Source organism: Chenopodium quinoa, unplaced genomic scaffold (genome assembly GCF_001683475.1).
Source record: "Chenopodium quinoa cultivar QQ74 unplaced genomic scaffold, ASM168347v1, whole genome shotgun sequence".
Classification (NCBI taxonomy): Eukaryota; Viridiplantae; Streptophyta; class Magnoliopsida; order Caryophyllales; family Amaranthaceae; genus Chenopodium; species Chenopodium quinoa.
Genome location: NW_018745324.1, coordinates 1973119 through 1997946, shown reverse-complemented (window position 1 = coordinate 1997946; position 24828 = coordinate 1973119). Strand labels below are relative to the sequence as shown.

General features: G+C 35.7%; 1 long non-coding RNA gene across 3 annotated transcripts; it reads right to left on the bottom strand.

Moving 5' to 3' along the window:
* Positions 1-2039: 2039 nt before the first annotated feature.
* Positions 2040-6492, bottom strand: LOC110712675. Of its 3 annotated transcripts, none has more exons than XR_002509656.1 (6): positions 6066-6491; positions 5849-5926; positions 5644-5738; positions 5036-5205; positions 4335-4559; positions 2040-3619 (listed from the first exon to the last, which is right to left on the bottom strand). It is a non-coding gene; the product is annotated as an uncharacterized LOC110712675 (long non-coding RNA). The 3 variants fall into 3 exon arrangements; XR_002509657.1 differs by lacking the exon at positions 2040-3619 and having other exon boundaries at positions 3697-4559; positions 6066-6139; positions 6216-6492; XR_002509655.1 differs by lacking the exon at positions 2040-3619 and having other exon boundaries at positions 3697-4559; positions 6066-6489.
* Positions 6493-24828: the final 18336 nt, after the last annotated feature.

Here is a 24828-nt window from a genome sequence, read left to right as displayed (position 1 = left end):
ATATCTTAAGGAACGATGCACAGGTCAATCACTCAACGTGTTGACTCCTGACATAGCCCACCCAACATTTTATTGGCGATATGGGTGGGATGATTGTTATTGATTTTGGGATAGAAGCCTAGTGTTGGCAACCCCTAGTCAATGAGCCAATCCCCAATGGTTAAAGTGTGCTTTGATTATGCATGATGCAATGTTGCTTGTTTGGTTTTTACTTTTGTGAAAAAGGAAGATATTATGCATTCGAGTCTTGCTCTCTAACTAGAGATTATCCAAGTTAATTCTCGTTACAATCCATAGGAAACTTAGTGTTGGAAACCTTGAACCATAACTACGAACTAATCTTGTAACCTTTAAGTCCCCAGTGGAGTCGCCACTGTAAGGACGGTGTTCCCATCGTAGGGGATCTTTCTCCTTAGATGCTCATGGCCCTTTAAAAGCCTAGGAATTTACACTTGTTAGGGTGTATTAGGATTTGAATTCCTAACTGTTTGGGAGACCTTGAATAAGCAATAATACTCTCATCACGCTTTTTTGTAAGAAACAAGTAGGAGTTGCCAATGAGTTTTAGGAAAACTCATCAACCTCGTTCATGACTTTCTCCCAAGTAGAGTTCAAGGGATAATTAGCACGAATCGTAAGTTTACCCATGCCCAAATTGGTCTACGTAAATTTGAAATGAGTTCGTAAGCGAGGGTACTAAAATAACGTTTCTTTTAGGGAGGAATCGCTATTCTAGCCCTAGTTACGGCCTTTACTAGCTCTTCCTTTTTTCACAATTTCATTACCAAATATATGCAACATGATACTTAAAACTAAGTTAGTTGATTTTATTTACACACATTAATCACCTAGGAATTACATTGCAAATTCGTTAATCTTTATATAATTCAGGTTCGTGAGAGGAACAAAATAAACAAGATTCGTCTTGGCTTAAGTGATCACTCAACAATTAATTATTCAATTCTATTCTTTTTAAATGCAAGATACTATGTGAAATTAATTAATTAGAAATTTGTTTAAAGCGATCAAAGAACACTAATTAATTCATTAAAGTCCTTTTAAACAATAAAAATAAAGGTGATTGATCTAAGTGCTCGGGAATTTACCACTTCTCTTTGCTAGATCATCGTTTATAACACATATTTACTCTTTTTTCGGGAACCTCACCATAGTAACAAAGATTAAGAGGGGTGAGTATTTAGGACATGAGGGTTTGGTTGCACACAAGTTCACAAGTTTTTTGCCAGCATTTAGGGTTAATTTCTGTGTGTTAAAGCCTCGTATTAAGCCCCTATTATAGTGAGGGAACATGATTAGGGTTTTGAGCTTTCTACCGCAGCAGGTGTCCCGCGCATCTAAATGGGTTGCGCGCGATTGACCGCCGCAAGTGATCTTGTTGCACTGCTGGAGGCAGCGCAACAGATTGTCTTACCACGTGTCACGGGACAAAGCACCGTGGCGCAGCATCCTACATCGTGACATGGTATTTACACGTGTTGCGGTGTTTACGCGTCACTAATTTTTATCCTCGACCTATTTTTTCCGGATTATCTATTGTTTTCCTTAACCATTTCTCCTTTTCAAATGTTTTATTCCTATTAAAATTCTCCCTTTATTATTACAAGTTAAGAAGTACATGATACGCGTGTACAATATAAAAAATTTATTACTTTAATTTATTCATAATTTATAATTTTATTTCGTTAAATAATATTGCCGTTATATAAAGAAATTAATAATTTTTCCATGATAAAAATTGACCATGGCTAAAAGATCATTAATGTTCTTTTTTTTTTTTGAACCACTTTGTTCCTAAGATATATGTATGATTAAAGAAAGTAGTTTGTATTTTTTTAAAGAGTTTTTTAATTTAAAAAAGCAGTTTATTTAAACTAAAAAAAAGCAGTTTTACTTTAACTAAAATAAAAAGCAGTTTTTGTACGTTGATTTTGTAAAAAAAAATTTAAAAAAAAAGTTTTTTTTGGTGGTTATTTTTTTTAATGTGGCATGAGTAGTTAGTTTTAAGGATAGTTATTTTGTTTTTTTTATTTTTAAATTAGGGAAAGATATATATGTATGCAAATGAATTAGTACTAAACAACAAACGAGAAGCTTGTAAGTGCAAGTGAATATCAAAAAAATAGGCCTAAGTTAACCACCCAAGAAAAGTTATTTTTTTAATTAGTACCACGTTAGGGAAGTTATTAATTTTTTTTTGAATTGTTGTTATTAGATGTAATTGTGCAAAAAGAGAAGGGCATTATGGGAAAAGTCAAATTTATCAACCAAAATGCCCTTTCTCTTTACTAGTTGTGGAGCACGCGCGCGATGCGCGCGCAGTATTTTGTTTATCGGGATAAATAAATCAATTATGAATCTACAAGTTTAATGTTTTGACATTATAGAACAATCCTTTAATTTAGTGAATGTGTTAATTTCCTATTGAAAAACATTTTAAATGTAAGTATAACCAATGCAAAATGTGGCAGGCCCAAATTTAATATTGTTGTCCATTAAATGAAGGAGTTCTATTTTTTGGATTATATATTAACTACACAATTATGTGCGAAATAAAATTTAAATCATTTGTACGAATTTTTTACAAATCAATATTCTTAAAAACTTATTTCTCATATACAAAGCTGAGAATTTTATATATCATATGTATTTCACTTTACCAAATATTTTGGGCTTATTCTTCCAATAGCACAAATACATTAAGATTGTTGATAAAACATTGGATAAGTTTGTCATCGCGTATCTTATTTTTCAATTGAGCATCAAATCGAGTATCATAAAAATGCACAACAACATTGGTTAATTTTGGAAACAAACCAAAGTGTGCTTTAGCAAAATCTAACGGAACATTCTGCATGAATTCAAACATTAATTAACAGCATATGAAGTTATGAAATCTAAAATAAGCGATCTCTTTTTTAAAAAAATTTACAACAATTAAAAAGGTAAACAAATAGTAAAAGAATTTTCATACAATATAATAAAGTTTGTTTGTAATTTTCCTTTGTAAGTATATTCAAGACCAATTAAATTCATGGAGTTCAATATTAACACTAAAAGAGATATGCAACACATTAACAACCAAATTTAGTTCAATTATCAAATGAAGGTCACAATTTTAGGGCAATTTCATAGTTCCATCCCAACATCGAAGAGTTTTGAAGCACATTAGCAACCAATTTAAAGTCAATGTAGTCATCAAATTAGGGTAAAAAATTTAGGGAAATTTCATAGTTTAATCCCAAGATTAAAGAGTTCTGCAACACATTAGCAACCAAATTACAGTCAAGTCAATCATCAAATTAGGGTCATAAATACAAGGAAATTTCATAATTTCATCCCAACACTAAAGAATTCTGCAACACATTAGCAACTAAAGTTGATTCAATCATCAAATTAGTGTCATATAATTTCAAGAAAAAGGTACAATTTCATACTTTCATCCAAATTAAAGGCAAATATCATTCAATGGCTTGAGGTTATATAAATGATATGAAGATATTGCTGGAATAATATGCATCCTTGGTACTCACTGAATATTTACGAAGGGAAGGAATTTTGATTTCCAACAGCAACCTCAAAAGCAACAAAGTTTCATATCCTGTTTCAACCACAGGTCGCACCTTCAACAACATGTTATAAATCAGCATGTTTAAGAAAATGATGAAGAGATGAAAATGGTGAATTTGGTTGAGAATTTTATTACAATAAATATCAAGTATTCAAGAGACTTGATCCTCTAACAAAGCTAATTAAAGCTATATTAAACTTCTGAATTCTTCTTGTGATCCCCTCATCCTACCCTCTATTTATATAGACATCCTGATTTTCACATTTCTTTTAGCTTACTCTCTGCCTTCTTCCTCAAGCACTTAGCTGATTCATTGTGCAATCCTAATTGTTACCTCCTATATCTAGTTCATTACACATTTACACAATATCATCAAAATTTATGCTGCAATTTCCACTTGATCAACAAATAGCAATTTTATGCTGACAGCCAACTCACATACAAAAGCAAACCGAATATAGAGATTATCATAACATAATCAGATGAATGAATTGGATTTCATGATTCCTGTAGGCAACATCTCACATGAGACTGCCTCACAATAAGTAAATTTTTACAAGACGATTCAAGGTGGCAACTCATAATGTCTTGCACAGTGTAATAAAACGGTTAGCTCTTCATCTAACTACAAGACTAAGCATAAAAAATGGAATTACAAACAGTATGCTAATTACCTAAACAATGGTAATGGCTTATAAAATTAGAAAATGATGGTAAGGCTTGAGGATTAGGAGAGACCATTTACCTATTCCAATATTGAAAAACAGATGCAGTCCAACTACGCGAAGAGAAACTGGAAGAAGCGTTTAGTCTCCTCTTAGGATTAGGAGAGACCATTTACCTATTCCAATATTGAAAAACAGATGCAGCCCAACTACGCGAAGAGAAGCTGGAAGAAGCGTTTAGTCTCCTCTGACTTTGAATAAACTCACGAGCCTCAATATTCTTCTAGATCTCCTCCTCTTTCAGCCTGAAATCCAACACAGCAGAGCAAGTGAGCTCCTCATTAGCCATATAAAGAAGTAAAACTACAATCAGATATTAGAATACCAAAATTTGAAAGCTTTGAAAAAAAAGACAAAATCATAAATCGATGCCTGCATGAAACAAAAAAACCATCGATCAAAGTAAACAACAGTAAAAATGGATCAATTAATCAAGCAAAGATGAAATACCCAAACAAAATCATGAAACTAACACTGCCTAAAGATCTGAGCTTGAAGCTCTACACAAACCCAGAAACAATGGAACACTCAAATTGTAATCACCTATGCAAGTCGAATTTGAGAACTCCACAGTAATCTGAAAATAAAATTGAATAACAGAAGACATCTCTAAGCCTTCAAGGTCTTGCTAAAACACAAAAAACTGTAAACTATAACAATGTTCTCACCCAAGCAAGAATGGCACAACAATCAAACAATAAAAACATTCAAAGACTATTACCTTGCATTCAGATAAGGGAGCTTCCGAACAAAGAGAGTCTCATTAGCAGAAATAGTGGGCTCCATCTCTGAACCCTTGCTCTGACAGAAAAAAGTCATCTTCTCAGCAACTGCATTCTTTAAATAAGTGTTTAAGACATCTCCACGCAAAAGTTGACCTGCATTACGTTTCTGCAGCATGATGCAGAAGACATGAACCACTATTTCAATCAAAAAATAAAAATGTGAAAATCCCACATAATTTAACAATAAAAACATCCTATTTCTAACCCCAAATCCCTAATAAGAAACGTATCACCCCCATTCTACATTCTCTAAAATTTCCACCCAAATCATAATCAATAATTCATAGAAAATGCATAAATCTACACTAATTCAGCAATAAATCAACACACAACCAAAGTCAAAACACGATTTAGTACACAAAACAATATCCAGATGACTCAGATCCCAACAATTCCAAAAAAAAATCATATGTTTAATTCAGTAGCAACCAGAACTTAAAATCTCAATTCTAGAATCACATCCAAATAAACACTAACCTAGTTCAAAATTCATTAAAAAACTATTTAAAAAAATCCTAGAAGACAGTTTTTAAAAAATCAGAACCTGCCAAGGACACCATTAACTCAAGCTTGCGTCCAGTGACTTGAAGATCTAGATTACTGACTTATACTCGAGCCATAATTCCTGAAACTTAATACCTGAAAAAATTGACAAGAAATTAGGGGCTGACCCTATAAATGGCAAAATTAATCCAAAATAAAACCCATAAATCCCTTTTAAAACCCTAGATTAAGAAAACTTCACTAACCAGAATTTGATATACCCAGAATGCAAGTGAGTAAATTGATCAGGAGGTCCCGACATTAATTTTTGATCAAATTGAACCCTAAAATATTCAACCCACAAATATTAATAAAATTGGTTTCAATTTTTTTCTCAAAATAGATCGAAGTAAATCTGATAATAATTCACAAAGATTAAATCCGATTTTAAAATGGAAACGTGATGATTGAAAAACACATTACCTTTTAAGCTGCTTCAATAAATGGGAAACCTCATAATTTGCTTTAATGGAGGAACGGAAAAAGCTCGGAAGTTGCTTCAATGGAGAAAAAAATATGGAGTAAGAAAGTCTCATATTCGATAATTTAATAATAAAAAGAAAATAATTTAACCTCAAATGCTATTTCCATGGAGGATCAGAGAACATGGAGAAAGGAGAGGAGAGAGAAAGCAACTAAGTAGAGAAAAGGACTGATCTGATCCAAAGAAAACCAAAGTAGCCTGCCTTAGTAAGTAAAAGGGTAAAGACGTCAATAAATTTTTTTTAGTTTTTTAGGGGTAGAATAGTCAGTACACTGTTCATAAGAAGATACCCATTTTTTCACCAATTTGGCTTTTAAGAGTTATAGATATAGTAGATTATTTTTAGGAAATTTTGACTTTTACCACCGAAAAAAAGAAATCAAAAAATTGTTTTTTACCACCACAACTTCTAAAACTTTTATTTTACAACCAAATAAAAAATTAAAATTTATGTTTAACCACCTGTCGTTAAAAACCTAACGGAATTTTTAAAATTCTTCGATTTTCGTGTCAAACACAAGCTCTTTAGAGGTTTTGTGGGGGCATTTTAGTCTTATGGATCCAATTTTAAGTCAGAATTGATAAAAAAAAATGATCGAAAATGTCTCATTTTTCGTGTTTAAAAATACCCCGAGCTGCGTGAACTGCAAAACGAGACATTTTCGATCATTTTTTGTCAATTCTGACCTCAAATTGGACCCAGAGGGCCAAAATGTTTTTTAAACCGTTAGATTTAATGGTTTTCTTGACGTTAGGTGGTAAAACATAGTGTTTAGAACTTTTTTTGGTGGTAAAATAAAATTTTTAGAAGTTTTGGTGGTAAAAAATAATTTTTTGATTTTTGGTGGTAAAAGTTAAAATTTCCTTATTTTTATTTTATTTTTATTTTCTTTTTTAGAAAGTTGTAAAACTTGTCCCATTTTATCTTTATTTGTTATTTCTTTTTAATTTGGCCTAGGGAAGTTGTAAAACTTGTCCCATTTTATTTTTATCTGTTATTTCTTTTGGGGAAGTTGTAAAACTTGTCCTATTTTACTTTTATTTTGTTATTTCTTTTTATTTTGAGGAAGTTGTAAAATTTGTCCCATTTTACTATTATTTTTTTATTTTTTTCTCTTTTTATTTTGGTGAAGCTGTAAAACTTTTTTCTTTCTTTGTTTTTTTTCTTTTTGGGAGAAGGTCGGTACCCTCCACTTACGAGAAACTACGGATCTTTTTCGCGTCGTTAATAAATACACAGTCACACACAAATAGTCACAGGCACACACTAACATACACACTAATTGATAAATAAAGTGTCAAATATAAAAAGTGTGAATAAAATGTACAAAGTAACACATAAATAATGTCAAATGTCATCAACCAAGTACATAATAAAAACACTCGGTCAAAATTCTCTAGATCCGGAAGAACTACAACCAATGTCTTGCTAAGGCTACGAGTAAAGGAATGGCGCACTAAAAAGGCCCTCCATCATCTGAGTACGAGGAGTAGTGTCCTACTAGTCCCCGTGACTCATGTAGAAGACAAACTCATGGAAGGCCCTAACCAACTAGTAAACTGCATAGGCTGACTCCAAGATGTAGGCATCGTCGATGGAGGCATTGTCCCGAACAATAGAACCGAATGTAAGCTCTAATCCACAACAGTAATGATTGGCCTAAACTCAGGCTATGAAGGCTGAAATGGCCGGGAAGACGGTGGATGCTGCCACTGGGTCTGAAAATGCTGGAATGGCTGGGAAGACTAAGGCTTCTGCCACTGGGTCTTAAATTGCAGAAACAGTTGAGAAGACTGAGGATGCTCCCACAAGGTCTTAGAATGCTGATGAATCTCAAGTGATCGTACGCAGGGACTAGGTTCCCCCTCCTCCGAGCCTCTATGCCTCGAGCACGAGCGAGACCTCTATCACTCCTAAAAGACAACAAATAAGAAGATAACAGTGGTGTAAGAAAAAAATAAACATGGAAAAAACATGCGAATATACTTCGTAAATATTGTCTGAACCGCTCCGACAACTTGCACCACGTCGCAGCTTGATGATGCAATATTTCGGAGCATCAACCAGCTTCATCATGCCCATCATATCCGAGTGTGTGACCTGAAAGTAAGAAACCAGTAACAAGCAATATTAAGAAAAGTGAAAGTTGTGTTAGAAAGCTTACCGGGTCTAACTCCTCAGGCAGGGACTCATGCGCCTCTCTAAAACCCTCGAGTGCATCAGCAATATGATCCTCGAACATACCAATCATCCCCAGGTAACGGACAAACTGGAATGGGATCTCGATCCTCCCCCTACGATAAGCAGTTGCCTAAAATATGATCGAATAATCAAGTTATTTGACGGTTTAAACAAGGACTACCATAAAGAAAATTCTCATAAATTAAACCTCAGGAAGACGGGGTGGAGGAGCCAAGTAAGGAAGTAGATCCTTTAAATAATCTCCGTTCACACGCACGAGCTCTCTCCAAGAAAACTAATAGCACTCTCTTTCGCTCACCAGTGCCTCCAACAAGCGTGAGTGCAACATCGACGTAGGCGGAGGTAATGGCACTAGAAAGCGGTCAACGCTATGCTGACGGATTACGCACTTTCCAAGTTACCACACAAGCCGTGTTGTACCAAAGAAGACGGTACGATTCGTCGGCCGCTCCAAAGCCTCGGGTAGGTCAGTCTTGGCAGCCTAGGGTCAATACTGAAGCTCGACCAGGACCTGAAAACGATAAAAGAAAACAGTGAATGCCAAGAAATATTTAAAAACTGAAAGAAATACACTGTAAAGTCGATCCTTATGCCAAAAGTGATGGTACCTCGGTACAGCAACCCTCGTAGACTCGGTACTAAGTCCACTGGAGACTCGCCCCGGTCACGCCAGCTGGCACCATTAGGAAAATCGTTGATCGCTCCTCGAAGCCGTCGAGGGGCTAATCTTGGAAAGTACTCATAGAATCATAGCTACAACAAGAATAATCTTTAAATACATGAGCCAAACCGATAAAAGTAAAGCACGAAGAAAAAGGATCGTCACCTCTACAACTCCAAAGACCATAGATGGTAACAGGATACTGATCATTTAGCTACCTAGAGCTATGACGTAGCGACGAGAATAGATCGGCATACCTTAGACCAGCCCAACTAAAGGAACCTATCTCACCGATCCTGGTGAGAGACGACAGGTAGCAGAGAAGCGCGCGAAAACTCTTTTCATGAGAAAGAGTCCCGGAAATAAGGATCAAGATGAAAATTCGTACTCCCTGCTCATGTGTCGTCTCAAAAATATCCAAATCGTGGGCAAGAACAGAAGCTGACTCTTACCGACCACTCCGAGGACCACCCCGAGGCACCGACCGAGTCCTGATATGGTGAACAATGGGACCTAACAAGTCTTTTACCTCACTCGCCCCCCAAGTGAGGTCAGGTATCTGCTAAACGAGCCGATTAATGAAACACAGGGCACTAATCATGCTGAAATCGAGAGGAGTCACCATCATCCCCCCCAAGCGAAGTGGAAACTGTTAGTAGTATCCCGTATATACTCCAACAAGGCTTGAACGACTGTCGAACCACAGCATCGGGGGCTACGAAATCCTACAACCCTAAGTAAACATCTCCTAAACCAGTTGACAACCATAATGTGTTGGTAATGGGATCTCCTATGATGAACCTATATAGATGGGGAATCAAGTCTCCAGCTCTAGAACCATGATGGCGAAGTACACCATCGACTAATTTGGGAAGTTGACGGTGAGAAATATGGTTCTCACGATAGAAAACTAGATCGTTTGGTGTCCACGAAGGTAGGGTCCACTGACCCTTGCTCATAGAGGGGCGAGGCTTAGGATCCAAACCTCTTCCATATCCTCGGGAACCGAGGGAGTGTCCTCTCTCAAGGCCTGATGCCGGTCATGAGTAGAAATATCTCGATTGCGTTGTCTAGGTATGCTATTATGTTAATGAAAGATAAAAATCTAAATACTTAGCATCATTTCCTAAGTTATTTAGTTATTTATTCAAAACAACATTACAACTACCTAAAGTCGCATTTTCCGTTATACGCTATATCTTTACCTCAAGGCTAAAAAAATTAGCAAAATAATGGAATCATTTCTAGTATTTAGTTTCTTCAAGACAAACTAATACTATGTATAATTTTCCTAGCCGTATGACACTATGTTCTCCATGACAATGCAGTATATATGCAAAACAAAGCATGTTTCAAAATTGCAAAAAACAATAGATCTACACATCATAGCATGGTTTACAAAAATCTACAACAATTATATTATCTTTTCAAGGACAAAACACAACAAGAACAACATGAACACCATTCACGCACAAAGTAGCACCAAAAATGGTGATTTGTTCATTTCTTCACTAAATCATGCAATTTTGGCCTTAAATTGCTCACAAACCAACATGAATACATGAACAAGCAAAATCATAGCAAGAATTTCAACATAAAAGCTCAACATAAAAACCCCTAATTTAATTTTTCAAGGATTTTTACACAAAAATTTCTCATTTGTAGCAACATTTGAAACAAGAGGCAAGTAAACTTACATGGATCCTTGTAGGAATTCAAAAATGAGGAACTTTACAAGAATTTGGAGCAAAAACGGTAAAGAAACAAGTGAGGTAAGCCTGAAAAACCGCACCAGCAACGAACGCGAACTCGAGCAGTAAAGAAATGAATGAGGAAGAAGTCGCGATTTTTGAATATAAAGGCAAAGGAAAAACACCGTGTCAACTGTCTGTATGCCGTGACACGGTAAATCACGCCGCGTAAAGGCACATAATACCATGTCACGGTTCCCAGCCATGTGAAACGGTGCACGCGCTCGTATGTCCTGTAAACTGTAGGATTTTTTCAGCAAATCTTCCAAGCATCTTTTGACCAATTTGAATGGGTTTTCGCAGCTTTTGACAGTTATTTCTTCACTGCAAACTCGCGAGAAATTCTAATTGATATTTAGATAGTACCAAAATTACCATTTTACCCTTAGCAAGCATTAAAATCATACTTCTGATATTTTGAGTACCTAATATAGTCGAATATACTCGGCATGAATGTATAATCATCTACGATCCACGTTCGGGGACAACGAACCATCTACAGCCCACGTTCGGGGACAAGCGAACCATCTACGACCCACGTTCGAGGAAAATTGAACCATCATCATTTTTAGTGATCATCTCCCAGGAAAAGACGATTCACGGGCTCACATCGCAAGGTTCTCGATACACACATACATGCAATCTCATCATCAGACAAGTTAATCCTCAAGCATAGAAAATTGTCGGTTGTTGCCACCTCTTAAGGCGAAGAAGTCAGTGATTATATCATCTATCATCATTCCTCAAGCATGGAAAATATCAAAACAAACTTCATTCGGTGGATTTCTTCAAGCATAGAAAACTCCCAAATTCATTTGCCACTGATACACTGGTGTCAGATACTATCGAACATATTCGTCACCGATACACTAGTGTTAGATACTATCGAACATATTTTCCACCGATACACTAGTGATAGATTAGCATTCTATCTTTACTGTTTTATCTGTGGAACTAACGTTTTTCTACAGGTATCGGCGTATAAAGAGTGATTTAGGATCACAAAATGTCTTAAATAATTCTCCGTCCCAATCGAATACTTTGACTATCGTTTTTGAAATTAACGTTTCTACAAACTTAGTCAAAGTGGGGGCTTTTATAGACACCTACAAATGTCTCCCCGAAACCAAACCCGATGATGAACAACCTTTCACTGCCATTATTGGTCGGGTCGAGTATTTAATCCCGGAAGTGCTTAAAATCCATATTCAATCTTACCTAGCTCACAAAATAGTCAACGAATCAATCCTAATGTTTAGTCAATGCATAGTAAAATTTACACTTTGGCCTGAACCTTTTTAATTCATTTCGTATTATTTATTAATTAAGCCCGATTAACGAATAATAACTTAAATAAGCCTGGAATTATAAATCGACACTTAAAAATACAGAACATTAATTATTAAGAATTAAGTTAGGAATGAATCAGGACGTTTTTTGGGCAAAACTATGCACCGTGACACGGCGCCATCTGCCACACCATGGTGGAAAATTTTGTGACACGGTATCCAGTATCGTGTTGCGGTAAACACACCGTGTCACGGTGCCCAATTAGGGTTTTTCCATGGCTCTTATCTTTTCTAGGGCTTTGTGTGATCTCCTGCTCATTTCCTCTATAAATACCCCCCTCTTTTCTTTAGTTTGGGGCATCAAATAATTCTCTATTTTCTCATCTATGCTCTAGCCTAAATTCTAGCCTACCCTATTCTCTTACAATACTTCCCCCAAGCAGTCCAAGAAGCCCATACTTTACCCGAGGTTCTGTCCTTAAACCAAGGCATGAAAGGTAGAATTGTTTGAGGGTTTGGCCTCAAATCAACCTTAATTTAATTTAATTTCAATTATTGTTTATTGATCTCCTTGAAGTTACCAACGCGTTTATTATTTTGTAATTGCAAGTAAACAAAATTAGAGTAAGGAATCATGTTCCTTTTATTTCTGTTATTTTTCTAACAATTTTTATTATGTTTGTCATATATTAATTGTTGGATTTATTGTTAAATTGCTTCCTATATTAATGTTTATTCTATTATATTTTTATGATCACCATATTGCATGTTAAAAGGAATATGTAATGAAAGTAACGCCTAATAAGATAATTTGGACAACCGGTTTAGGTTCCTTTTTAATTTTGTTGTTTAATTAAGTGATCACAATTTTTTTAAAATTATGTGCTGCATTAATATTCAAACAATTTAGCCTAATAATAGATTGAAGCAAATTGAATCTTTGTTTGTATGCTTTTGAGATTGCAGGAATCGCTTTTCACTATAAGAATCGAGTAGAGGCCAATACGGGCGATTGTGACTCCATGACTCACTTCATATCATCATCCCCGATCCTCCTTTTATGGTTTCGAACCATATGGAGTTATTAATCTCATGTATTATGAATGGGGTGTAACCTTCACTGGTCAATTGTTATTGCCTTTCGTTGTCCCTTTATCGTGGGTGTCTTTTATGATCCGTGAACAGTTTACAAGTTTCTTAAAAACTTGTTGGCGGTGTAGACATCTACTTTTGGCCTCATGTCCCAACAGGAAGTGCAATGACAATAAATAAAACCATCTTCATGTTGGATCAAAGTGAAATACTTATGAATGACTGGCTAAACCGCAAAGACACAAATAGACTAGCCTAACCCAAAAACAAATACAAACAAGGTCCAATTAACTAAACCCGATCATAATTAGACTAAGGCCCATGCTTAAGACCCAATAATGACGGATTTAGAGGCGCCTAGGTTAAATTTAATGTTGCCGCAGAAAAAAAACCGTGCGCATCTCAATGAGTTGCGCTGGTCTGGCGCGCGCAACTAATACAGTTACGTGCGACACCCAGCGCAACTGCCAGTGATGTGCTCGCGGAAGATTCAGAATTTCATAAATATATGAAATCGAATCTTACCATAATGCCGCAAGCAAGACTTCCAGTTACGCTGCCCATAGCAGCGCAACTAAATCACTTGCGCTGGGATGTCACGCGCAACTCATCCAGATGCGCGCGACACCTGCTGCAACATAATGCTTAAACCCTAATTGCATCCATCCCCTATAAATAGAGGCTTAATACAAGGATTAAATACATAGAAATTAACCTAAAACGCTGGCAGAAAACTTGTGAACTTGTGTGCAACCAAACCCTCTTGCCCTAAACACTCACCCCTCTTAATCTTTGTTACTACGGTGGAGGTTCCCGAACAAGAAGGAGCCCATAAGTGTTCTAAACGGAGATCTAGCAAAGAGAAGTGGTAAATTCCCGAGCACTTAGCTTAGATAAATCATATTCACTTTTCTTGTTTAAAAGAACCTTAATCAATTAAATAGTGTTGTTTGACCACTTTAAAAGGATATTTAATTAATCAATTCCACATAGTATCTTGCGTTAAATAAGATTAGAATTAAATAATTAATTTATTGATTGAACACGTAAGCCAAGGCAAATCTGGTTTATTTTTGCTCCTTTCATGAATTTGAATTAAATAAAGAATAACGACTTTGCAATGTAATTCCTACGTGATTGATGCGTGTAAATAAAATCAACTAACTTAGTTTTTAGGTATTGCGTTGCATATATTGTTTGGTGATGAAATTGTAAAAAAAAATGAAGAGCTAGTAGAGGTCGCACTAGGGCTAGGATAGTGATTCCCCTCTAAAGTGAACGTTATCTTAATACCCTCGCTCCCGAACTCATTTCTGGTTTATGTAGACCAGTTTGGACATAGGTAAACTTACGATTCGTGCTAATTATCTCATGAACTCCACATGGGAGAAAGGCATGAACGAGGTTTATGAGTTTTCCTAAAACTCATTGGCGACTCCTACTTGTTTCTTACAAAAAAGCGTAATGATATAATCAATTCTAATTCAAGGTCCCCCAAACAGTCAGGAATTCAAATCCTAATACACCCTAACAAGTGGTCCTAGGTGTTTAAAGGGTCATGGGCATGTAAGGAGAAGGATCCGCTATGATGGGAATACCCTCCTTACAGTGGCAACTCAACTGGGGACTTAGAGGTTACAAGATTAGTTCTTAGTTATGGTCCAAGGTTTCCAACACTAGGTTGCCTATGGGTTGTAACGCGAATTAACTTGAATAATCTCTAGTTAGAGAACGAGACTTGAACGCATAATATCTTTCTTTTGCACAAAAGTAACAATCAAACAAGCAACATTTCATCATGCATAATCATAACACACTTTAACCATTGGGGATTGGCTCATTGACTAGGGGTTGCCAACACTAGGCTTCTATCCCAAAATAAAAAACAATCATCCCACCCATATCGCCAACAAAATGTTGGCAGGGCTATGTCATGGGTCAACACGTTGAGTGATTGATTCGTGCATCGTCCCTTAAGATATGGTTCCTTTAGACACCCAAGCCTTGACCTTAGAATGGCATTGTATGCTTTGACGGTTCCTTTTATGTGCTTATGTGACTACATGAATATGTGCTTTCTGCCTAATCTAACTAATTACAACTTGTTCCCTAGAGATATAATAAATAAAAAAATTCGCAAAAATTATGGTACGACGAAAAAAAAAAGTTTGTTATCGTTCTTTTTGTATTTTCGCAAAAAAAAAAAAGAAAAAAAATGAAAAATTGTCGAACATACCAGGTGGCACGCACAACTGTCAAAGTCGCACGCGCCCTCCAAGCGCAATTTCAGAAGTTGCGCGCGGCACCTCCGCGCAACTCTAAGTCTTGCGCGCGCCCACTGTTCAACGTTGACTTTGACTAGTTACGAGCAATATCATACAAGGAAAATGATATTACCGCTTCAAGGTTAATCGTTAAGTAGGTGCTAAAAAATATCTCTTTGGCTAACAACGTTGTCTAACTTAGTTACCTTTACATTGATCGTCGTTTTCATTTTTTTTTTTTTAGAAAAAACGAAAAAAAAAATTTATCGAATTTTTTTATGAAAATTTTCACTTTTACCACCAAAAAATTTGGACAAATTGTTTTTTACCACCTACTATTTTAAAAGTTATATTTTACCACCAAATAAAACTCAAAAAATTGTTTTTTACCACCTACCGTTTAGAAAACCGTTAAATCTAACGAAATGTTTTTAAATTCTTCGATTTTCGTGCCCAAAATATGTTCTTCATAGGTTTAGGGGGGCATTTTGGCCCTATGGGCCCATTTTGAGGTCAAAATTGATAAAAAATGATCGAAAATACCTCGTTTTGCGTGTTTAAAAATACATCGAATTGCGTGAACACGCAAAAGAAGGTATTTTCGATCATTTTTTATCAATTTTGACCTCAAATTGGACACGTAGGGCCAAAATTCCCCCCTAAACCTATAAAAAAAAACATATTTCGGGCACGAAAATCGAAGAATGTTTTTTAACACCGTTAGATTTAACGGTTTTCTTAACGGTAGGTGGTAAAAACAATTTTTATATCATTATTTGGTGTTAAAATACAACTTTTAAAATAGTAGGTGGTAAAAAACAATTTGTCCAATTTTTTAGGTGGTAAAAGTCAAAATTTCCTTTTTTTTATTGTTCTTTTTGGGTTTAAAAAAAATTCGAAAAAAAATGTTTTTAAATCGTTCTTTTTGCGTTTTTGCAAAAAAAAAAAAAAAAGGTATGTGGTAGATGCTACTCTTAAAATGCACTTTTCACCTTAGTGCAAGACGGAAAATAAAGAGCGATACTATTTTTATCATAATGATTCGTTTACGTACTTTATAATCGAACTAATGACATTACTTCTTATGAGGTTCGTCATTAGAAGTCTGCATCCCTTAATAGGACGTCATCAATATGTTTATTCTTAAACGTGACTACTTTCGTGTTCATCATGTTTTAGTTGTAATTGATCAACCTTGATTTAAGAGTATAACTTATTTACCTCTTCTATGGTTGAAAAAGAAAATCCCGAGAACCTTACTTGGGATGTTTGCCACACACAATAAAAAAAAAAAATCGTTCTTAAAAAAAATGATACAAAAAATAATTATTCCAAAAAAAAAAAGAGATGATGAATGATAAAACCGAGAAAATGATTTAATTATTCCTAGGATTTTACATTCGGAGGCCATCATTTTGTTTAAGCAAATAGTAATATATTATCCTTTTAAGATGAGCAATATGAGAATCATAATTGAAAAAAATATGATATAGATCTCTATTGCAATCTAAATGATCAACAAATAACATAGTATATGATCATTTTAAGGAGTATGTTCGGGTTCATTAATATTCCTTAAAATTTGATGAGCATTTTCACTCCAACTTTCTTGTCTTTCTCTTCTACCTCTTTCGAAAACAATTCATTTAAAGTAAAATCCTTAGATGATTACCTTGTTGAAGTCAACACAAATCATGACATTCCATTAATGATTGTTCGTGAATTTTTTGACATTCATTCTTCATCAACAAACTTGCTTAAAGTGAATTCGTATTACAAGGATTAAAAAAAAGAAATAAAACAATCATTTTTACTTTGATTCATTGTTTGAATGCTTGGCAGAAAATATTTAAGTGAACGCGCTCAATTTCTCGTGGTACACATTACTAGATCATCTTCCACATTTGCATACTAGTCCAATCATGGGTGACAAACCAGCATTGGAGAAACTAAGAGTGGAACTCCAAAACCTAAAGGTCCTATGAGAAGAAGAAGCCCAAATGAAGGCTCATAAAAAAGCAAAACAGGCTAAAATAAAAGCAAAAAATGAAAAAGAAAACATTTGGCAAGAAAAAGCAAGAGCCGAAAGAGTAGAGGCCTTGGAGAAACTTGTCCTTCGAGCTAACTCAGGGAATAAGTACTTCAATTATGAGCTTGCACCACAACCTAGTGGCAAGACTCTCCCAGAAAAGGTCTTGACTACAGATTTGCCAACCTTTAAGGTTACAGACAATCCTAAGACTCACTTAATGAGATTTATTGGAATTATGGCATTGAAAGGGGTTGATCCAAGCCTATATGCATGTTTTTTTTCCTCTTTCATTGGACCCAACTGCTAGATCATGGTTTTATAACCTCGATGAGAAACAAACTTCCACTTGGAGTGACGTTGTAAAAGCATTTTTAACTCAATATGGAGTTAACATCGAGCTCATAACTACCTTGCGCGATCTCGAATTGCTTAAGCAAGGGGAAGAAGAAAGCTTCATTGACTTCTTTTCTAGGTGGCGATAAAAAATTGCTCTTATTTCACAAAGACCTCTGGATCATGAACTTGTGCCAAAGTTCATAGACAATATGTCTCCACCATACAAGTGCCATTTACAATACCTTGGTTTAGACACATTTCAAATAGTCTATACTGTAGGAACATTAATTGAAAAGGACTTGATAAATAAAACCATGAATTATATAGATGGACTTGATTTTTAGAGAGGATTTCGCCTACGTCGGAAACGGACAAAGCTTAAAGACGCAATCTCAAGAAGTTGTCAACAATTCAAGTTGTAGCACCCTAGGTCTTGTTTTGTTTCTTTCCTTTGTATTTTTTATGATAGACTAAGAGATTCATTCTGTCGAATCTACTTATTTTGTACTCTCATTAATTAATGAATAAAAAATATATTTTCAAGTACGTCTATATTGTTCTCTTTTCAATCTCTTTATTGTTTTTTACTTGAATTTGAATAAAACGTATACATACAAACAGACAATATCAAAAGGCAGACATACTCAACACTTTAAGAATCTTGATGAGCTTTGGCTTACAAGATGTATTGAATGAAAAGAGGTCTATCTTAGGCCCACAAAGAAAGGATATGACGATTTCACCAACACAGGAGGCAACTTGAAACTCCACAATATAATCCTATGTTCTTAACCTTAGAGAAAATCCATCTTTTTGGAAGCCCTTATGAGCCTCGACAATTGAGCCTTAGTTATTCAACCTACATTATTCCATACCTTGGGATGGGAATGGTGCAAAGCTACAAATAGGAAATTGGGAGAACGAAACATAAGAGGGGGGACACAAAGTTAGTCTAAACCCAAAAGGAAAGATTAAATGCAAAGGGAAAAAATCGTTCTAAACCCAAAACAAAACTTGTCAAAAAAAAAAAATAAGAGAAAGAAAAAAATAAGAGAAAGAAAAAAATAAGAGAGATGACAAGGAAAAGGCACCTAATGTAGGAGTTATCACACAAAGTATAAATGTTTTAATTTGAGAAGCACCAAAAGTAAGGGATTTTGGGAGTACACTTGAGCCTGTCCATTCTTCATAACCCCAAGCCTAGCTATGTTACAACCTTGGAAAGGGCCTCCTTGAGGTAGACCCTAACCATGTACCAAAATCATCATACCATGAAAAAATGGCCAACCTTAGGCATTTTCACATATGGACCTACTATTGAGTAGTCATAAATAAAATGCATGAAGTGTTGAGTTATGATTACAAAATCATATAAAAATGATTTAGATGATTTGATAGCCATTGGCTTGATTACATCATGTTATTAAAGCAATCTAATCAAACTAAATTCGATGTTTTCCATATCTTTCGCCTAAGAAAAATGAGATGACTATCACTTTTAAATTTTTTTTTTAAAAAAATCATCTGATTTTCTTTTAATAATAGGGCTATTTATTACCAAGGTAATTCAAGTTCTATATACATTGCCTAGAAAGAAAAAAGAGTTAATACGATAAATTGATTCGATATATCGACAGCCTCGACGTCAACTTTAGATGTCTTTTACAACTCTTAAGCATTGGTCTTCTCACTTATAATGAGAAACTAATATGTTCGTCTGCGTGGGATATCTCAATCTTCTCTAATAAGCGAGGAACAATGATTGAACATGATCGCTACATGAAAAAATGATCGTTATCACACGTATACCTCACTGCCAAGTTGTAGGGAATATTTCAAGTCATCCCACACTTGAGACCCACTGTGATCATACACTTAAGCATGGTGGCGTCCAAAGGGAAGGAAGCTAGAGTAAAAGAGTCGCCAACAAGTTTTAGGAACTTGTAAAACGTTCACAGGGTGAAGGTTACACCCCTTAACGATCCAAAAGATCGTTAACTCTAATAGGTCTGGAACCATGACTGGAAGTTCGAGGATGAAAGTATAAATCCAACCTAAAAGAGGTTAAACTTGCCCTAAAAAATAGGCCTCTACTTTATTCTTCTCGTATTCATGCTCTCTTTCTGACTAACATACAATCAATAGATTAACCCTAAACCTGTTTATCTATGTTGGTTGAATATTGTAGACACCCATTTGTGTCTCCCCAAAACCAAACCCAATGATGAGTACCTTTCACATCAAATCATAATCGAATGAAGTGAATGTGTGGAAAGTTTAGTGTTGGGGATAGTTTTAAGTTCTTTTCTCTTCTATCTGTTTTTGAAAACTTATTTTAAGAAAACAGCCAATCCAGTTTGGTTTGTCCATGATATGGGTCCAATAGTAGTGTAGTGGGATGGGGCTTGACAAGAGCTTTCCAACGATACATTATAAGCCCAATTCCGATGACTATTGAGGAAGTTATGGCCAATTTACTAAACTGGGCCTAGTTTGAGCCTTATATACGACCCAATAATCTAGGGGAGGGCCTAATATGATTTATCATTCCTAATGCAATTAGGAATGGTTTTAGTCTTCTAGATTCTACTTGAAGGTTCTTTTCATTCCTAATTCAATTAGCATTGATAAATTGACTTTTGTTGACTTTTTAGAGTTTTAATTAAAATCAAAGAGCATTTTTGAGGAAAAATACGATTTTATCCTCCTGTACGGTCATTTTATCTGATTTTAGGAAAACGCGTAATTTTCCAGATCAGCGCCAAACGCCAACTGTAGCGCCTGGCGCCAACAGCCAGCGTTGGCGCTGGTTTGGTTTTTTGTGCGCCAATGCTCTGTTTTAATAATTTTATCTTTTTGGCTGATTTTCTCTATAAATAACGTATTCAAAACTATGTTTTCATTCACCTACAACCAGTTTTCATTCTCATTCTCTTTAATCATTCACCATCTCTCTCTCTCTCTCTCTTTCTAAACTAGCTTTTACATACAAAATTCCGCATTCATAATATCTAGATACACTTAGCCATATTCGAAGTTGCCTTCGCCCTAGACGTGGAAGGTTTAATTTCTGAGGGTTTGGTCCCAAATTTCTCTTTCAATTATTATTCAATTTAATTGTTGTTTATTATTTTCCTTGAAGTTACTAACGTGTGTATTTTGTTATTAGAAAAAGGTACAAGGCATCAAAGTAAGTACTTTAATGGTTTTTATTGATATTATGATATAGAGTTCATGCTTAGATTGTTATTTTGATTCCTAATATCATGTCTAGGGTAACTTTAATATCAATTATGATTAAAAATATGATGCTTCCTATGTTCTTCCTAATATTTATGATTGTTAGTATCATGTTAGGGTTAAAGATTTGATTTTTATTGCTTAGTGACATACTAGGGTTTGTTATTAATCTTGTTAGTATCACGCCTAGGATCTTGCTATTATTATTATGCTTTAACATGATTATTATGATTATGATTATTATAATTGTTATTATAATTATTGTAATAATTATTTATTGATTATTATTATGTTGCTTGATATTTATTTTTATTGCTTGATCACACCTTTTATGCATGTTTAAAGGGAATTTGTACTTGTAATCACGCTTAATAAGATAATTAATAATCTTGTTAGGGTTAATTTGATTATAATTCAAGAGATCGCCAATAATAGTTTATTTGTGCATTAAATTCAACCAACATAGATAAAAAGGTTTAGGGTTAATCCTCTTGATTGCATGTTAGTCAAAAAGCGCACATGAATACGATATGAATAAAGTAGAGGCCTATTATTAGGGCAGGTTCAATCTCTTTTAGGTTGGATTTGTACCTTCATCCCCGAACCCTTATTTGGTTCAAGACCTTATGGAGTTGACGATCTCTTGGATCGTTAAGTGGTGTAACCTTCACCCTGTGAACGGTTTACAAGTTCCTAAAACTTGTTGGCGACTCTTTTGCTCTATCTTCTTCCCTTTTGGACACCACCGTACTTTAGTTTATGATCACATTGGGGTTCAAGCTAGGGGTTAATGCTTGAAATTATTCCCTACAGTTTTTGGCGACTCCACTAGGGACGATTTCTATTTTAATTCCTGAATTTGTTTCGGCAATGATTTAGAATGAGTGGATGAGACTCGAAACATTCTAATTATTTCATGTGCGTAATTTTGATTAACATTATTGTCATATGCATAAAAAAGATCTCATTGGAAAGACCATCCGTAATGAGTTAAAACATAGGATTTTACACGTTGGAAATTTGAGAAATATCTTTCACAACTAGGACCGAAATAACACTGCGCGAAACTGAAAAATTTTATCAAGCACAAAAAGCTGCTGAGGCATGTAGGAATCAGCGCCAGGGGCCAGAGCATTGGCGCCAGGATTTTAACTGTAGCGCCAGACGCCAGCATTGGCGCCAAGCGCTACAGCTAAAACGTGGCGCCAGTCTCTGTTTGCTGGCGCCAAATTCCTCCAATACCAAGCCAGAAATATGCGTTCTAATTTCGACCAGTTTTTCGTATTGTTTGCTCGATCCTACTTCCTGATTGAATTTTTTTCTCACTTTTTTAAACCCTCTAGGAATTCATGCTCCATCCACCTGATTGAACGCTCTGAGCAACAAAGGGTACATCCGAGAATGTTGAATTCACCAAACCATGGAAGCGAGTTTTTCTAAAACTCGCGGTGTCCCATCCACTCGCGCCAACCCTTCACGGTAAGGCTTCCGCGTGGTGCATCCGGACAATTAACCATGGACCCTCTATTGACTAAACCATATCCCGAACTTTAGAGAATTAGAGCTATGGTTAGGTTGCAAACTCATTGCATCATATTGTGCCTACTTGACTAATTATGCATTATTTGTTGCGCATATGCTATGTTTTCTTAACCGTTTGTTTGACTTGTGTTGAGATTAAATAAATTAATGACTAAAATAACTTTGCCTAATTAATTAATTAATTAATTTGAGTAAATAAAGTCTATTATTTTAATCAGAATTGACCTAGTACGACTTTAGGCATGCCCTTGTTGATTAATATCACCGAAAACAGTCTCAGATTGAAGCTCCAGCATTGGCGCCAAAAGATGAGCTGTAGCGCCACTCTGTGGAGTGTGGCGCCTAGCGACAGCTCTGTCGTCTGGCGTTACACTACACAGTGCGACGCCAGTCCTGTCGTTTTGCCGACAGTTCGGATTATTGATCGAGTCATCACCTAGTGTCTAATTAACCATTTTGCTAAATTAAGTCGGTTAAATTTCGCTGTCAATAATACCTTGTTAAGTCATTAATTGAGTCTAGTCACATAGTCTAGCCGCATGGTCATGACACGAGTCTTAACATATCACCTACACTCACTAGTCTTAGCACACACTTTGAGTATATGTCACCATGACCATGTCTTAGGTCCATGCATGAGTCGGTCTTTCCGTCATTTGAGTTGGGGGGTACATTCTATTCCTAATTCTTCATATCCCTCCATCTACGTCATTTTTCTTCACATTCTATTCCAATCTTTATTTACCTCCTCCATCCATTGCATGTTGAATAGAGTTTCAGTCAGATAATTAACAATGAATATCCCCAAATTCCTTTTCCACATTACTTGGTCGAGGAGAGAAGGGCGATTAATCAAGGATAACCTCTTTATTCAAGTCTTAATTTTTGATAAACCAATTCGTCAAAAGAGGGAGGCTGAAAAGATAATGGCAAGTCAAGAAGAAGTGAATGAGCTTAGGAACCAATTGGTTACCGTGACTAAGACACTGAAGCTCCTTACACTCAAGATCGATGATCCCGTGAAGCAACAACAGATGAACCTCATGCAAGAGAGTTTAAGCAAGCTATCTAGTGACTACAAATTTCAGGGCATGAGTTCACAAGGGGTCTCGCTGGACAAGGAACTTCTTCCACATAAGTTCAACGCCACTGACTTTCCTAAATTCAAGGCAACAAATAACCCTTACTTTCATCTAACAGCTTTCTAAACCATAATGAACATTAAGGGTATCGATAAGAAGGTTTTCCCCTCTCTGTTCCCACTATCTCTCGAAACCGTTTGTCAACAATGGTTCTTTTCTCTCGAGAAAGAAAAAACCTCTTCTTGGGAGTCGATAACAAACGCTTTCATAGATAGATATAAGTGCAACATCCAAGACGAAACCGACCACAGACAACTTGAGATGTTAAAACAAAAAGAAAACGAAGGGTTGACGTCTTTCTTCAATAAATGGAGGGAAACTTCCGCTAATATGGTCAAGGCTCCTACCGAAAAAGAATCTGTGAGGATGTTTATCAAGAATCTCCAAGGGAAGTATTCAAAAAACTTAAAATACCAACACAATTTGAATACTTTCAAGGCTGTCTATAATATAATCATTGATATTGAAGATGACCTTCTGAAAGATAATAGTGCGAGAGGAAAGAAGAACGACCATCCTTCTTCTTCCTCTCCATTAGTGAAGTACATGCCACGAACGCCTCTAAACCACGAATCCAAAGATCAAAAAGAGTGTTCACTCCACTTGGTATGAGTTATGAAATGGATTTCGAGAATCTACATCATAAAGGACTAGTCATGCCCATAGGGCCCATCAAAGTGGGACCCTAGTAAGCACTGCAAATATCACCAAGGAAAGGGTCACGACACCGAGGAGTGTTGGAAACTCAACGAAGCTATTCAAGATCTGATCGATAACAATGAAACTTCTGTGATTCTAGACATCGAAGAAGATCAAACATCCTTCGATCCATCACTTCTTATCATACCTATAGGAGAGCCCATGATCGAGACAACTTATATAACCTCTCTCGATGAGGTGGCCATAATTGGGCAGGATGAAAGTCTTTTCTTAGATAATACCAGGGAAGACTCGTCAAGTCTAAAAGAGGATGTTCGAAAACTGCAAGATGTCATTGCCATGCTCTTGAATGTGGTAGAAGGATTAGCAAATCGGGTAATAGCCATCGAACAAAATTCTCGCCAAGGCTTTAATGAAGAACTCAATGCTCCTAAGCCACAGGCAAAACGAACCATTGAAGAATACACACCAATAGGAATGACTTACAATG